The following is a 14,752-nucleotide window of genomic DNA, read 5'->3' on the forward strand; positions in this document are numbered from 1 at the left end:
AAAAAGTTTGCTCACCCGGATCTGGTGCACATGTGCTCTGCTGTGATATGTGTAACGTCTCAGCAGCTTTCACACATGATTTGTTGATCAAGTTATACAGTACCTACACAAGAAAGCTAATGGAGGCATAGCGGTCTAGAATTAGAAAAGTGTAATTTCGATCGCATGTGGAGGAGTCCTTTGCTTCTGCAGGTTTTGTTTTTAATCTGTCTCATTTATTTCTCTGTATTCCCACAGTACAGTGAGTCTTTACAGTTTATCACATTAGAATGTGACATTCCTGGCCTTGACACTGCTTTTGTTTGGATATTTATAGCAGCTTCTGGTCATTGTTGAGCAAAGGAGATTGCCCTGCCCTCTGGCCCTTTCTTAAGCAGATTTTGGGCAGAAGCTCCTCTCATGTGGCACTAATTGAAATGATTGGTGGAGGGGTGTGGTGAGCTCACTGTGCCTGAGTCTGGTTTATCTGCCAGGGGCTAAGACGGGAGGGGAAGGAAAGGGAAAAAAAAAAAAAAAAAAAGCAGCAAAGCTTTGCCTCATTCCCTCATTCCAGTAGGGCTCAGGGCTCCCGGCCATCTGTCCACCCTTGGAATCAGAAGACAAATAGAGGGACCACACTCACTAACTGTGCAGAAGGAAATTATTCGGAAACTGGCTGAGCTTTGCATTTGAAGTGCAGGCTTTGAGAGCAGCTCAGCAGGTCAGTACTTCTACCAGTCAGATTTATTTGTTCAGACGATGTAGAGGGGTTTAGCTGCAAATCTTTCCTATTAGAAATGGTGGGTTATTTTCAGGACTTAGATTGCAACTGAAGGACATGTTTCTTTGAAACTTTGAAGACTGGAACTCAGCTTGCTCCATTAGCTGTCCCATGGCATTATGATTCCGATCAGAGTTCTGTTTGTCTAGCTGACTATTACTGGTGACATTCGAGTGACTAGGACAACCTAACCATGGGCAAGTCTTTAAAAGATATAAACTAACAAGTTGCTTTAAAAGTGATTTGTATGGAGATGTTTTTATATATGTGTGCCTTATCATCTGGACAAGCATGCTACATTAAAATATGTATTAGGGATTGTCATTGGAAATGTATGCGCTTCATTTTGGTGAGTAACTCAGCCTGATTCTGTAGCTTGAGGATTTAAATGCTATAATATCATTTTGAGCCCCCTCCCCACCTCCACTACCCCACATAATAGTTTGCTGTAAGTTTAATTTGAACTGGAGAGAGGCAAGAGCGAGCTGTGAAAACCACAAGCTGTAGCAGGATGATTAGAAAGGCAGAGTTTAAGAAGTTTTTGACGTACTGTAAACTGGTATTACAGTAAAAAACAAAATCAGATAAATTGTAATAGTTCCTCATGTATGGATGTTTCATTATTTGAAGTTACATGAATGTATTGAAGAATGAATTCCAAAGTCCTGGCGGGGGGAGAGGTTACCGTGATGATAACTGAACCTAAGTAAACAACTGTTTAGTTTAATGCTGTACATTCCACAGTAAATATAAAGTACAACTCTTACTTCATATTTCTTTTACTTAAGGAAAATTCACTATTATTTGGGAAATTAATAAAAAAACCTTACAGCAATAGTAAAAATCATTTTATGTCTCTGAATTTTTAGAAGTCAAAATATTATTGTTAGGATGAGAAAATCTGTGCAGATAAAGATAACTCCATTTAAATTCATGTGACACATCTGTTACATATTTTCATGTATGCATCTTGAGGATGTGAAAATTATTTTAATGCTTTGTATTCAAACAGTCTTGTTATGGTAACAGAAATCCTACAGGTATATTTAATGTTTCTATTTCTGAAGAGTTTATTTGATCTGTTTTCTAATGATCATATTTTACAATATATATTAATTTAATATTTAGTAGCAGCATGCTCTAATGTAAAATTAAATTCAACACTCAAGTCGCAGTAGGAATTTATTTCAGTTAGGCACGAGTGCCTTCAAATTTACAAAAAGAAATATAAATTATGTTGTTACAAAATTTGCCTTTTGTCAGAGCTTATTTCCTTCTTTACATGAAGTTTTTAGACATGAAATGATAGTGAAAAATGGAATCAAAAGTAACCGCTAACCCATTTGCCCACTGCTTTTCTCAATGCATGATGCGAACTTCCAGGACTGTCACTGGATTAATCAAAATGGATTCTAAAAAACAGCTGTACTTTAAGTAGGCATATGCTTAAGAAATGCTTTATGACTAGTTATGATTGATACTTGCAGTTTATTTTGAAAAACCTTTTAATGATGCAACCATTGTATTACAAAAATCTAGACAGGAAAATATGAGAACATGTTGAGAAATTATGACACATCTTTAGTAAAATTACATGGGGTATATTGATAGCAGTTTTACATGATGATATAGCTAGTGCACTTTGAAAGAAGAGCCACTGTATCTCTATCATCCCTATCTATAAGTATGTCACAAAATAAGTATTCTGGTAGATGTATTTCTTGTCTGGACCAATACTGTTCGTCATAATTGCTAGCCTGTTAGTCATCACATTATGAACTTTTTCATGATGTTAAAATCAGTAGCTAGTACAGTAAACTCTTTCATATGCACTATTCCATCATCTGGAACTCTCAAATAACTGTCATTTTAACCATAAGTAAATTTTAGTTATGTTTTCCCTAAGTATAGTATAGTGATACTAAATACAAATAAATACAGCAAATACAGTGTAAGTTTACAGTGTACAATACTACCGTTGCTGGCAATTAAAGTACTCTGCATACACTTTTGTTTGTTTCTTAATAGTTAATCTTGTTTTTCTTCAATGTTATGCCTTGCTAGGCATACTTCTCTATTTTCCAGAATATTTGACTATCCAGCAACTTTCCAGTCCTGGGGCTGCCAGATATGAAAGAGTTTACTGTAGTTCCTTCAAGAACTGTATTTTAACATTCAGCCCATTGTATATGCTGATCATGCAATGAAATTTTAATGTGTAAAATGTTCCAAAGTGAATGAATATATTTTTCTGTATTTAAAGAAGCTAAAACCCCAACAAAATACACTGCTAGTGAGATTAGCAAGAAAAATAGTAGCGTAAGTATCATTATTGTAAAACAGCCTCATAGTAGACATGTAGGTAGTATTTTTAGTGCATAATGTCTGTTCCATAGTCTGCATTTTGAGTTTATATTTTCATTGCATTGTGTATTGCCAGAGAGCTAGCTCCTTTTTACTCAGTTCTTACGCCCTCAAAGTCTGAAGAAGAATTTGAGTTAAAAACTGAGAGACCATCAGGATGGGGCCCATGCTACTTCAGATTCCATTTATGATTAGACGTTTGTGAGCGGATTGTGTTTGACATTGATGAGAACTGAGTTGGCTGATATTTTTAATATGCAATTTCACAACACTGGCCCCCTAGTTGAATAAGATAATTCAGATGTGGTTCTGAATACTGTCAGTGAGCAATGTGTCAGTGAAATTATGAGGCATATTCTGTTAACCTGCACTTGGGGTAAACAATCACCTATGTGTAAATTAGGTGCAAAAAGCTACTATGCCTGAATGGTGGTGATTTGTACCCAAGTTGCCCTGACTTTGCACTTGTATAAATGACTGCACAAGAGTGAATCAGGCCCTCCATCTTTCCCAAGGCCCAGATTCTTGTGGCGGGGGAAGACGGCCGCAAGCTTTCTCTATGCTGGTCATGTCGTGGAAGAGACAACATCCATCTGCAGTGTGGAAGGTTTCCAGTGCTGCCAGCGAACATAGCTGGAGCCAAGTGGCTGTGGGTCCATGGGACATTTCCTTGGGGAAGAGGGTCTTCAGAAGCTCTGAGGAAAGGTGGGATTATAGACCTGAGAACACACTGGTGAGAAGTTGAATAGTAACAGAGAGGGAGCCATGAGAAGTTGTAGGAGGAAGGTTGAGTGCTAGTCACAGTGAGGGGGTAATGACAGTTTTTGGCACCTGAAGGTGGTCAGGGTAGAGGGTTGTTGTTGTGGGAGGTTTCTGTAACTAGGAGGGAAGTCAGATTTGGGTTCTTTCTGGAGGCTTGTTGCATAAAGAATTGAGCTGGGAAATGAGCATCAGGATATTTGTCATCAAGGACAGAAGAGGGTTTGGCAGCAGAGGAGGACGCAGATCACATGTAACAATTACGAGGTGGGTGCAAGGGGAGGATTCTGCTACGAGAAGGCGTGAGATTCTGAATAACCTTCAGTGGCCTCTCTGACGTATATGAAAGCAGCAAAGCAAATTATTATAAACATTGCAAGATAGCAACTGCACTAATTACAAGCCACTGAGAAGTCTAAAAATAAACAGAAATAGCAGTTTTTAGTGCTGCAGATTCATCATGAGAGTCTATCAAAATAAAAGTATTTATCTAAGCGTATATTTCTGTAAACGCTAACAACTCTTTCTGACAGGATCGTGTAGAATGCACCGATACATAGTTGCACAGAATTGCTAAGATAATGTTTAAAAAAAATCCGTCCCATTAATAATTGCATATTGCCACTTCCATTTGCTAAGCAATAGATGTCTTTTGTTGCTTCTGAAGCACCACAGGAAAGGTTGGCTTCACGTAAAGCTTATGTAAAGTTCATGAACAGTAGCAGAAAGATCGAATGAGCTCTGCACATTTTGTTTCTGACATATTTTAATGTGACTGGGATAATTTTTCTGTACTGGCTGCCATCAGTGATAGAAGTATCAACAGGAGAAAAATGGGTCGCTTGGGTTTTAGCATTAAGCAGCAAATCCAGGGTCAATAGGATTTAGCTGAGATGTGAAGGTTTATTCAGTGCATTTAGTTAATGAAGGGAGAAAAAAGTTTGTGGCAGGGTTGGTGGAGGGAACAGAATGGCCTCCTGCCAAGTGGTACATCCTGCTGTAATTCTTCCTGATTGATAGATATTTCATAGGACAAAAAAGGAGCTGAGTGATGGGGATTTTAATTAAAAAATACCAGCAGTAAAGCCAGCTTTTTGGATTAAAATTCAGCAGAAATGCTTTTGTAACAGACATCCATTTAGTATGGGGGCTGGTTTTGTGCTTTGTTTTATGAATGTTAACATTTAAACAAGGGCAGTGGCATTAGAACCATTTGTATAGTGGGGCTGCTCAGAGCCAGGAGCAAAACTGTAAACCTTGGATCTGATGGACACCACTTCAAGCCAGGGGATGCTGCAGCACATCCCTGCACCCCTAATTCCAGCACTCCTGGTTAAAAAGAAAAAAATTATATAATGTGTTCAAGCACCTGGACACTGCATAGAAGACTGTGAATGTATTCTGACATCACATTTGATTCAGCCACAAAAATCATGCTTGGGACAGTTAATTGACTTGTTAATGTAATGCAAACTTCCTGCCAAGAAAAGTCATAATCTATAAAATATGAATGGCTTCAAATGCATTAACCTGCACTCTGAAACCTCTGTGTTCTCTCCTACATTTCCATACGTGTTCTGAGGCACACTGATTTTACATTCCGCTCCCCCAAATCCTCGCAGTAGTGTGGCTAGTGCATCAGTGTAAAAACTACATCAGGGTACATTTTAACAATCAAAAGTATTTATTTAAATTTAGAAGAAAATGTTGCCAAATAATTTTGTTACTGACAGGGCAGTGTATGTATTTTTTTCACTGTCTCTATTTAGACAAATCTCCAGCTCAAATCAGACTTTTCCCCCAAACCACAGAGGACATCTAGATTCTGTTGAACTTTCCCTGTGTATCTATCCCTTCAGAGGTTTGGAGTGGATCTGTCAGCCATCCCTGGCTAAAGGCCAAGTAAAACCAGCAACACTTGGTCCACTGGCTTCAGTAGATATGTCCTTGAGGAAGGAGTGGGCAAGGACTATAGGATATGACATATCACCAGAAGCTTTTGGCAGGCTTCATATTAGGGCTACTAAGCAGCTGATTATCTTGAGAGGGTCTTCTCTGCTTAGCTAGTCTAAAAGTGGTGGTTACTTTTAAGTCCTGTCATGTTTGCAACCCTTTGAGGCTGTTCTTACCACACCTCTCAATCAAATTCATGTTTGATCTAATTGACAAGTTCAGAAAATGTTGACAGTCTGGAAGACATTGTGATTTATCAGCACAAAAGTGTTACAAAAACTGAAACTTTGAAATGTCATGAGTTAAAAAAATAGCATGTTCAAATCAGAGCATAGTTTTGTTTTTGTTTTTTTTGTTTTTTTTTTTAATGACTGTGCTATGGTACAACTAGACTGGCTTCCCAGTACGACACAGTGAACCTCAAGGCAAGTACTTGTGAAGCAAGAGGGGTTTCAGAAGTGTATACAGGACAGGGAGAGTACACCCTAAAGGCTTTATCAATTATGAGATGGAAATAATCCTCGATCTGTTTGTTGGCAGCAAGGAGGACTGGCTGTTCATGCTAAATTGAGGATTTAGCGGAGTGATGCAGTGTGGAGAGACTTCAAGGAGCCATCCACCACAGCAACAGCCCATATAAGGGCCCGGAAGATTTTCCATCACCTTTAGCCAAGGGAGAGGAAGTATTGTGCTCCTTGGTGGCACACGGCTCTCTACAGGGAGCAGAGCCATCACATGAAGGGAATAAGCTGCATGTCCCCAAGTCAGGGTGCCATCTGATGCTCCCCTGGGGGCAGTGTATCTCCAGAGCACCCCTTTAGACCTTGTGCAATTCACCCAAGCTAGCTCTGAAAAAGCTGTTTTTACCAGCATATTCAGGGCCCAGTCCCGACACCCTTACTCCCCTGGAATCGTGTCTACCACACTTGGAGGCTAGCACAGCTGAGGTCCACTAATGAAACCCCTTTATGAGAATACAGCAGGCTTTCAATGATCACAAAACTTTTCCTGGCTGTCATTCAGTTTGATAAAACTTTGTACACATCTAAGATCTCATGTGAATGGCTGTGGCAGAGTATCGGAACTAACCAGGAAGTTGTAATAGAAGTTTTGGTTACACTGGAAGGCCAAACTTGTACACAGAACGGCAACAAAGCATAACACAGAACCATATTATATAAAATTGTCACAACACTTTTTAAACTCTGTCCCTCTGATCAATAAACTCTTTCATATCTTGCAGCCCCAGGACCGGGAGGTTACCAGATATTCGAATATTCTGGATAATTAGGTATACCTAGCAACGCATAATGCTAAAGAAAACAAGATTAGATATTAAGAAACAAAAAAAAAAATGTATGCAGAGTACTTTATTTACCAACCACAGTAGTATTGTACACTGGAAACTTATACCATGTCTATACGAGCCCCTTGAAGAAGGGGCTTTCGAAAACTGGGGGTCCTTCCGAAAGGTCCCTGTCTCCATGGGCGGCGCGCGATTTGAAAGCCGCACTTTCAAATTGCTGCAGCTGCCATTATGCTAGTGAGGTGCTGCATATTCACGGCAGTGCCTCATTAGCATCTTTTGAACCCGTTCATTAACATGCCCCTTCCAAAAGGAAGGGGCTTGTATAGACCCAGCCATAGTGTGTTTGCTGTATTTATTAGTATTTACTTTCACTGTACCGTGCTTATTGGAAACCGTAGCTAAAATTTACTTATGGTTAAAATACCAGTTATTTGTGAGTTCCGGGTGATAGAATACTGGATATGAAATAGTTTACTGTAATTGTCAGGTCAGGTGGAGCTCAGTGCAACAAGCCACCCCAGCTCCAGTAAGACCTAACTGCACTTGATTAAGCTGATTAAGGAGGATAATTGTTTTTATTTGTATTTGCTTGAGTTTTCCTTAATATGAAACTAAAATAAACTAGATTAAGAAATACATGCTTTGCTCCTTATGCTTTAGGTGACACTCTAACACTGCTGGCATGTAGGTTCGGGATCTCGGTTTGCAATGATAAGGGCAAACATGAAATTTAGATCCAGGTTTTGATTTTGAATGTACACAGCTTTAGACATGATCCAGTCCTGTCTCTGTTCCTGAGAGTAGTAGTACTAGTTAGGCATCTAAATTTCTGTGGAAAGAGGAGGATTCTAGTGAATTCCAAAGATTGTTGCAGGGTGTGTTGTGATGACATTATTTACTTTTGATAGATATGACTCCAGGGTGGAGGATGGATAGGCTGCCTACATCAATGGAAATTTATGGGCAGCACATGTTGTTGTGTTCTTGTGAACTGTTTAAAAGATTAAAATATCCAAGAAACCATTCTCATACAGCAGTCCAATGCCCCCATCAATTTTTGCAATAGCAGATAAGTGGAGAGACTCCAAATCTGACCATGTATTTTAAAATCACGAGGTAGAGCAATCAGTATTTTTGGCATGTATTTCAGTGAAGTGAAAATCTTGCCCCTCACGCGATTATCAGAATAGGCCTGGCACCTAAACCTGTGAAAACACTGCTCACCAATGGCATGTCAGAACCAAAGAGTAGGTACACAGTTTGCCATTAACTTCACTGACATATGCCACATCTCACAAAATCCTCCATTACCCCTCCCCCACTACATTTTGTCTACAAAATAATTTTCTACTTATGGTCCCTTAAACAGTGAGGTTCTCACTCAGTTTATTACTACTTAGTCTTCCATCTGGCTGAATACCATGATATTCAGTGGAAATTGTCTGAGTAAAGACCAAGTAAGAGACTCTAATATCTGTCATATTTTGAGGTGGTTCTTATCCTTTGATATTTCAGAATAATATTTAAAGAAAAATAATTGTATTCCCTTTAAGTAGCATGTCTGCTATTACTGTAACACTGTAAGTATCACACACAAATTTATTCCAGTCTGTCTGTATGCCATTCACTGGTTTAGGGACCCAAAGGTCTTCAAGTAGTGTCAGGAATCCAGCAAATGCACTGGAATGCTAGATTTTGCATTTTGAGCTCTGATTCTGCTGTAAGCGAAGTATATACCATCGTATACAGCCAACAAAATTAGTGTTGACTAAATATCCATGGAAGCTCAAAAGCACAAATTAAGCTGTTGGCATGGCATGTGCTAAAATATGTCTCTACACTCTCCTGTGTCCTGCTGTGTCTTCACTACTAATTAGTATATTGTGCATATAATGCTGCATTCTTTGAAGAAAAACATTTTTGAGACTGCCAATGCCTATGTGGGTAACCTGTGTATAAAGGAATCAATGGCTTTTGGAGGAATTTCTGAGGGCCTGGGGAATCACCTGTTAAAAAAACCAAGTTGAAGTTTGGCTCTGTTGGTAGCAAATGGTCCATCAGCTGATAAATACAATTTGTTTTGTATGGAGGTTTCAGGTTAAAACCATGTCTTTATTGAGGAGTCCTGTAGAATTTAACAGAAGATAATTTCTGCAGGTATTTTGAATATAGATTGGGTGTCCCAGATTCACAGCTATGAAAAATGTGACTGTGTGTGTGTGTGTGTGTGTGTGTGTGTGTGTGTGTGGTTTTAACCTTATACCAGGGGTCAGGAACCCCTGGTGCAGATGCCAAGAGTGGCACATGAGGTGCTAGGGCAGCCCCACCCACCCTCCCCCATTTGTCCAGGAGCTTGCTTAGAACCATGCCACTTGTGAATTAACGAAAGGCCATCTAATTCTACCAACCACCACCTAAACAGTAAAGCTCTGCATCTTAATTTGTTTGTTATTGAAGCTGTTGTAAGTAGATCTATAGGTGACTTTAAAAGTAACACTAGCACTTGGAACCATACATAGCGGTCAAAAGGTCAAATTTTGGCACTCCACTTCAGAAACATTGCTGTCTCCTGCCCTATATTAAACAGATTTCATGGGGCTGAACAGTGTTTCTCAGACTGGGGAGGTCCTGACCCAAAAGGGAGTTGAATGAGGTTGCAGGGTGGGCCATGGCACTGTCATCCTTACTTCTGTGCTGCCTTTAGAGCGGTGGCTTGTGGCACTTGAGGGTGGTGGCTGTTGGCCAAGGGAATTGCTGTTTTGAGAGCTGAGTGGCTGGAGAGTAACAGCTGCTGACCACGGGCCCATCTCTTCAGGCAGTAGCACAGAACTGGGCTCCTAGCCTGCAGCTGCTTCTCTCCAGCTACCCAGTTCTGCACGTAGCACCACTGCCAGCAGCAGCGCAAAAGTAAGTGTACTGATACTATGACCCTGCCTGCTCCTTTTAGGGTTAGGATGCCTACGTTAACACCACTGTGAAATTTCAGATTTAAATAGCAGGAATCAATACATTTAAATGTTTTACAATCCTGTTTCTGTGAAATTGACCTAAATGGGCTATAAATTTGATAGACCCCATAATAGAACCATGCATCAGCTGTAGTAAGGTTCTAAAAAAAATTCTACGGGCTTTTAGGATAATTATTGTCAAATTAGGTGAATTTATGTGAAACTTTTATTGGTTCAGTCTCAGTTAAATTCTATTGGATTTTTCCCTAAAGATAAACCCATGCTTACTACATAGAAGGTACACAAATTCACAATACACCCACTTCATTGAAAGTGCAATGCACTGAAAATCTGCTTGATGGAAAGCCATAGTTTCTAGATCAGATTTACCTATAAATTCTGGGAGCAAAGCAGCAGTTAACTCACCACATGTGGTACTCCTGGGGAAACGCTGTGCCCCTGCACATGTGCAGGACTCATGTGTCCTCCTGCCCGACTTTCTTTTTTTTTTTTTCTCTTCAGAAAACGGATTCTGCTAAAGAGGCACTGCTATTACACCTTTTGCCCACCCAGAGCTGTTATGGTGCCAGAACAGAGGGCGGCCATTTACCAGCTCTAGTCTACAACAGGAAGAGAGTACAGACTGTAGTGGATATTCCTCACAGTGGCCTTCCTATAGGGCCAGGTGAAGAGGCACATGAGGAAGGCGGGGGGAGCAGACAGGATAAGGCACATGGGTCTGCTGGGAAGATCACAGATTGAGATTCAGAAGGCCTAGTGAGGGGACAGACTGGAGCAGGAGCTTGAATAGGAGTGAGAGGGAAGAGCTAACTGGGGACAGAGGTTGAAGAGCATTTTGTTCGACCTCAACTGAAATTTGCTTTGGCTTTTCAATTTGCCAAAAATTTCCAAAAATGGAATGACTTACTGTGTTTATTTTGTTTGTTAAATTGCCCATGAACTGAAAAATGAGCGATTGGCCCTACTGATAGGTAACTTTTCCAAAGCCATCAGTGGATTTTGTTGAAACCCTGAAGACTTCATTCACTCCATCAGCCTGCTTTTGAAAATGCAGGTCTATTGTATTTGGTTTTCACAAAAGGAATGGCTGCCGCAGTTTGTAATGGATAGGGAGAAAGGCAATTGATCAGCATACACAGGAGAATGTGGACATAGACGTGAATGGATTGAAAGCAGCAGACTGCGACTCTATTAACTTTAATATGCAGCATGGAGGGCTGGAAAAAACCCACCCATCCAATCAGCCAGGCATTAATTAAATCCAATGAAAGATCAGATGTCAGCATGTCATACAATTCAGAAATAAGAGAGGACTCTGGCAGGAAACTCCCATTGCTGAGCCATTCTTCCACTGGATCCCAGGACCATCTGTCTGTGAGGCTGAATGAGGGTACTGATGAGAGAAGGTTCCATCTATGGGGATTTAAGTCTTTGCTACTCACACGCACACATGTGAACACAAACACACACAAAGACAAGGTATCCCTGTTTGGGGTTTCCCCAGGAGCTAGCCCCTTGAAGCCTTGTGTCTGCTGTGGACACCAGCCACAAATTGCTCCTCTCCCACCCTTTTTTGGCACTCTCTCAATGTCATCTCCATTAAGCATCCTGAAGGACTGGTGTGAAGAAAAAAAAAAAAAGAAAATAATGAAACAAAACACTGGGTAACTTGTTGATCTTTTCCCAAGACAAAAACATCTTTCTCAACTACCAAAGGTGATCTAATTAGACACACAGGAAGTCCAGAAACCTGATCCTAGGAGGGCAGGAGAAGTATGGTCTCTTACATCCCTGAATTGGCCCATAGTCCCTATTTGGGGGGGAGACAAGAATAAAAGGATGGTTCAGGTGCCAGTGGGTTACCTTCCTTCCTACCAGGATCTGATAGAATGGCTGAGCCCCCAACACTCTACCTCCCCCAGCCCCTGAACTGTTAAGGTCAGAAAGGGCATTGGCTCTCAAGGGTGACGTTAACCACCCAAGTGACAGTAAATCATAATTAATGATATCCAGTATCTTCTAACAGACCGTAGCCAAAAAACAACTTTTATGACCATTTCTTAGATTACCGACAAATTGACCCAGCATTGCTCAGGTATTTAAGTGAAATAACGTTTGTCTTTGGTTTGGTTTGTTTGTTTCCTGTTTGGACAATCAAAGGAAAAAGGATACAGTTTATGCAAATGATTGGGGGCTAACTATGTGGGGGAGTTGCAGAAAGGCAGCAGGGCTCCCCCTGAATGGCACTGTGGAGGAGCAGTGGGAGCATTACAGTAGGTTGGGGTAGACGGGAAGTTACCTCTCCCAGCAGGGTGGAGAGCCCTCTGTTTCTGTGCTCGCTCTTTTCCGGCTATGTCAGCCCCCTGAGGTCACACTGCTGTATTACTCATCCCTGCACTTGCTGCCCCCTTGTGGTGAGTCTGAAATATGTCATTCCTCCTGTCAGTGCCCCTCCCTTTCCATGTTCTGGGAAATCCTGAGATTTCAGGCATTTCCCACTTTCCAGGCACAAGCAAACCCTGACCTTGGTTTAAGTTAGGCTAAGAGGAAGCTTCATAATAAATTTTGTGCTCATAGCTCTTACAGTTTAAAAGGAGTTCTTGAACAAACGTAGCACCAACAGACAGATGCATTCTAAAATACATAGTAGATTGGACAGATACAAAGGGGACTTACACTGAATGATAATGAAGAAAGTAAAGCTATGAGTGGAGGAAAGAGAGCTATTTTAATACAGTGAAATAAAACATTAAAAGTTCATCAAAAGAAGTAGTAGAAAAAATTACTTTTCTTTTGCTATGATCATGGATTTAGACAAGTCACAGTATTCTTAAAAAAGAATTGAATTCAGCACCGAGAAAGTGTGGGGCTGTGCACAATTAACATGATCTCCAACAATAGCTAATCTGTTCTGACACAAGGGAGGAGATGTTTGAAGCAGCAGTGCAAAGAGTAAGGGAGTTGGATCACTTTTCATTTTTCAGTGTCTTTGGTGTCTGAAGTATGTGTGTTATTTGTCTCCTGGTGTTTGGTGACAGGGTGATGCAGAGCAGAGTTCAAATTGTTTCTGTGGCTAACAAAGCATTTCCATATTTTCTGATATTAGCTTTCACAAAAATAGGATAAGGAATGTCTTGATAGCAGTCTGAATATTGCCAACATCAAGAGATCAAAAATCATTATTTTGCGTTTGAAATCATGTTTGGTTTTTGAAAAGGGATTATATTGTGCTTTCAGGTTTATGTTACATCTTTTGAATTCCTTCCCTCCCACCCCACTCTCTTACTGTATGAGTGAGACAATTAGTATAGTTTTCTTGTATTGTGCATTGGTATATTGTGTATGGTGTATTGTGATAAAGTGATTTGGGCCCTGCTGCACGAGTTCTGTCTGGCACATCTACACCTCCCCTGTCCAGCAATTACTTCTGCTTCCAACCTCCAAATCAATCCTTACCCTTTCATCAGTTCCCGTATCAGTTCAGTGCCTGGGCCATCCACGCACATATCTTTCTTCTGATCCTCTTAATGGTCATCACCCTCACTCTGATGGCATGGAAGCTGGAAAAGGCACCCCTCTCCCACTTCCAGGTTTGGGGAGGAAATCCAGGTATTTTTCCAAGTTAGGTGTTTGGCGGGAGAGGGGGAAGGTTCCAGGGTTCACAGCAGTGGGCGAATATGGAAATTCTTTAGTCTAGCAAATAAAGTTGTGTGGAAGTGGAAGCTAGACAAATTTTAACCAGTGGCACTGGAACAATTTTTAAGGTGAGGCTGCTGAGTTGCACTCCCCCTACCACTGTCCGTGCCCCTCACCACACCAGTCTGGGACCCCAGCTGGGGAATCTGTGTAGCCCCAGACCAGGGCCAGGAACAGAGCCTCTAATAGTGGTTCTTTCAGGCCTTGTTCTTTTAGTCTATTGAGAATGTATATTGTGCTCACTCAGTTTAGTTTGCTTTGTGGTGGCTAGGCTATAGCCTTTGAGTCTCTGAATGAGGACCAACAGAGCTAGGGGTTTTAGTAGATAGTAGATGCTCTGGTGCTTTAGGTTCCATCTCCACTGCTGACACCGCTCAGGGGCAGTGGCATTCCAAGAGGAACCTTCACTTTGGATTTCAGATTTGAAGGTGTTTTGGTAGGGTAGGATGTTGAAAAAATTACAAAATTCAGTTGTTTCTTCCCTTATGTTAGGGAGATGTTTATAAATTTATTTCTTACTTAATTATGTCTAGCTTTGTGCCAGCCTACATTTCAGAGGCAGGTGGGGATGAATATATTTTGTTCGTTTACAGAGGTGTCAGTTTTGATTATTCCATTTATACCTAACTTGTTGGGACTTGAGATTTAGATTTTGACCACATTGTCTTATCGCCGGTAAACCTTTTCAGGTTCCATCAGGGTAGCTCTACACAGCTGAAATATTTCAAAATAACGGCCATTACTTTGAAATAATTCTGGTAGAGTCTACATGATACAACTGCTATTTTGAAATCATTTAAAAATAGCGGTTGACCTATTTTGAAATCACTTCAAAATAGCGGTTGACTTATTTTGAAATAAATAACCCTCATTTCCCAAGGAATAGCACCTAATTCAAAATAGCTGTTTTGAAATAGGTGCTGTTAAGACAGGAAATAGTGA

The 14,752-nt window shown here is 40.6% G+C and overlaps 1 protein-coding gene across 10 annotated transcripts in view; it reads left to right on the forward strand.

The window, feature by feature from the left end:
• The first annotated feature begins 414 nt into the window (after nucleotides 1-414).
• Nucleotides 415-14,752, forward strand: part of LOC142009638 (poly(rC)-binding protein 3-like) — a 221,403-nt gene continuing 207,065 nt past the window's right edge. For 2 of the 10 annotated variants that reach the window (XM_074987973.1, XM_074987976.1), the window contains exon 1: nucleotides 417-700. The gene's annotated coding sequence lies outside the window, so the exon portion shown is untranslated. Of the gene's footprint in view, nucleotides 701-14,752 lie in introns of all 10 variants that reach the window. The other 8 variants (XM_074987977.1, XM_074987982.1, XM_074987975.1 and 5 more) reach the window with 7 other exon arrangements.

This window comes from Carettochelys insculpta, chromosome 2 (genome assembly GCF_033958435.1).
Source record: "Carettochelys insculpta isolate YL-2023 chromosome 2, ASM3395843v1, whole genome shotgun sequence".
NCBI classification, from domain to species: domain Eukaryota; kingdom Metazoa; phylum Chordata; order Testudines; family Carettochelyidae; genus Carettochelys; species Carettochelys insculpta.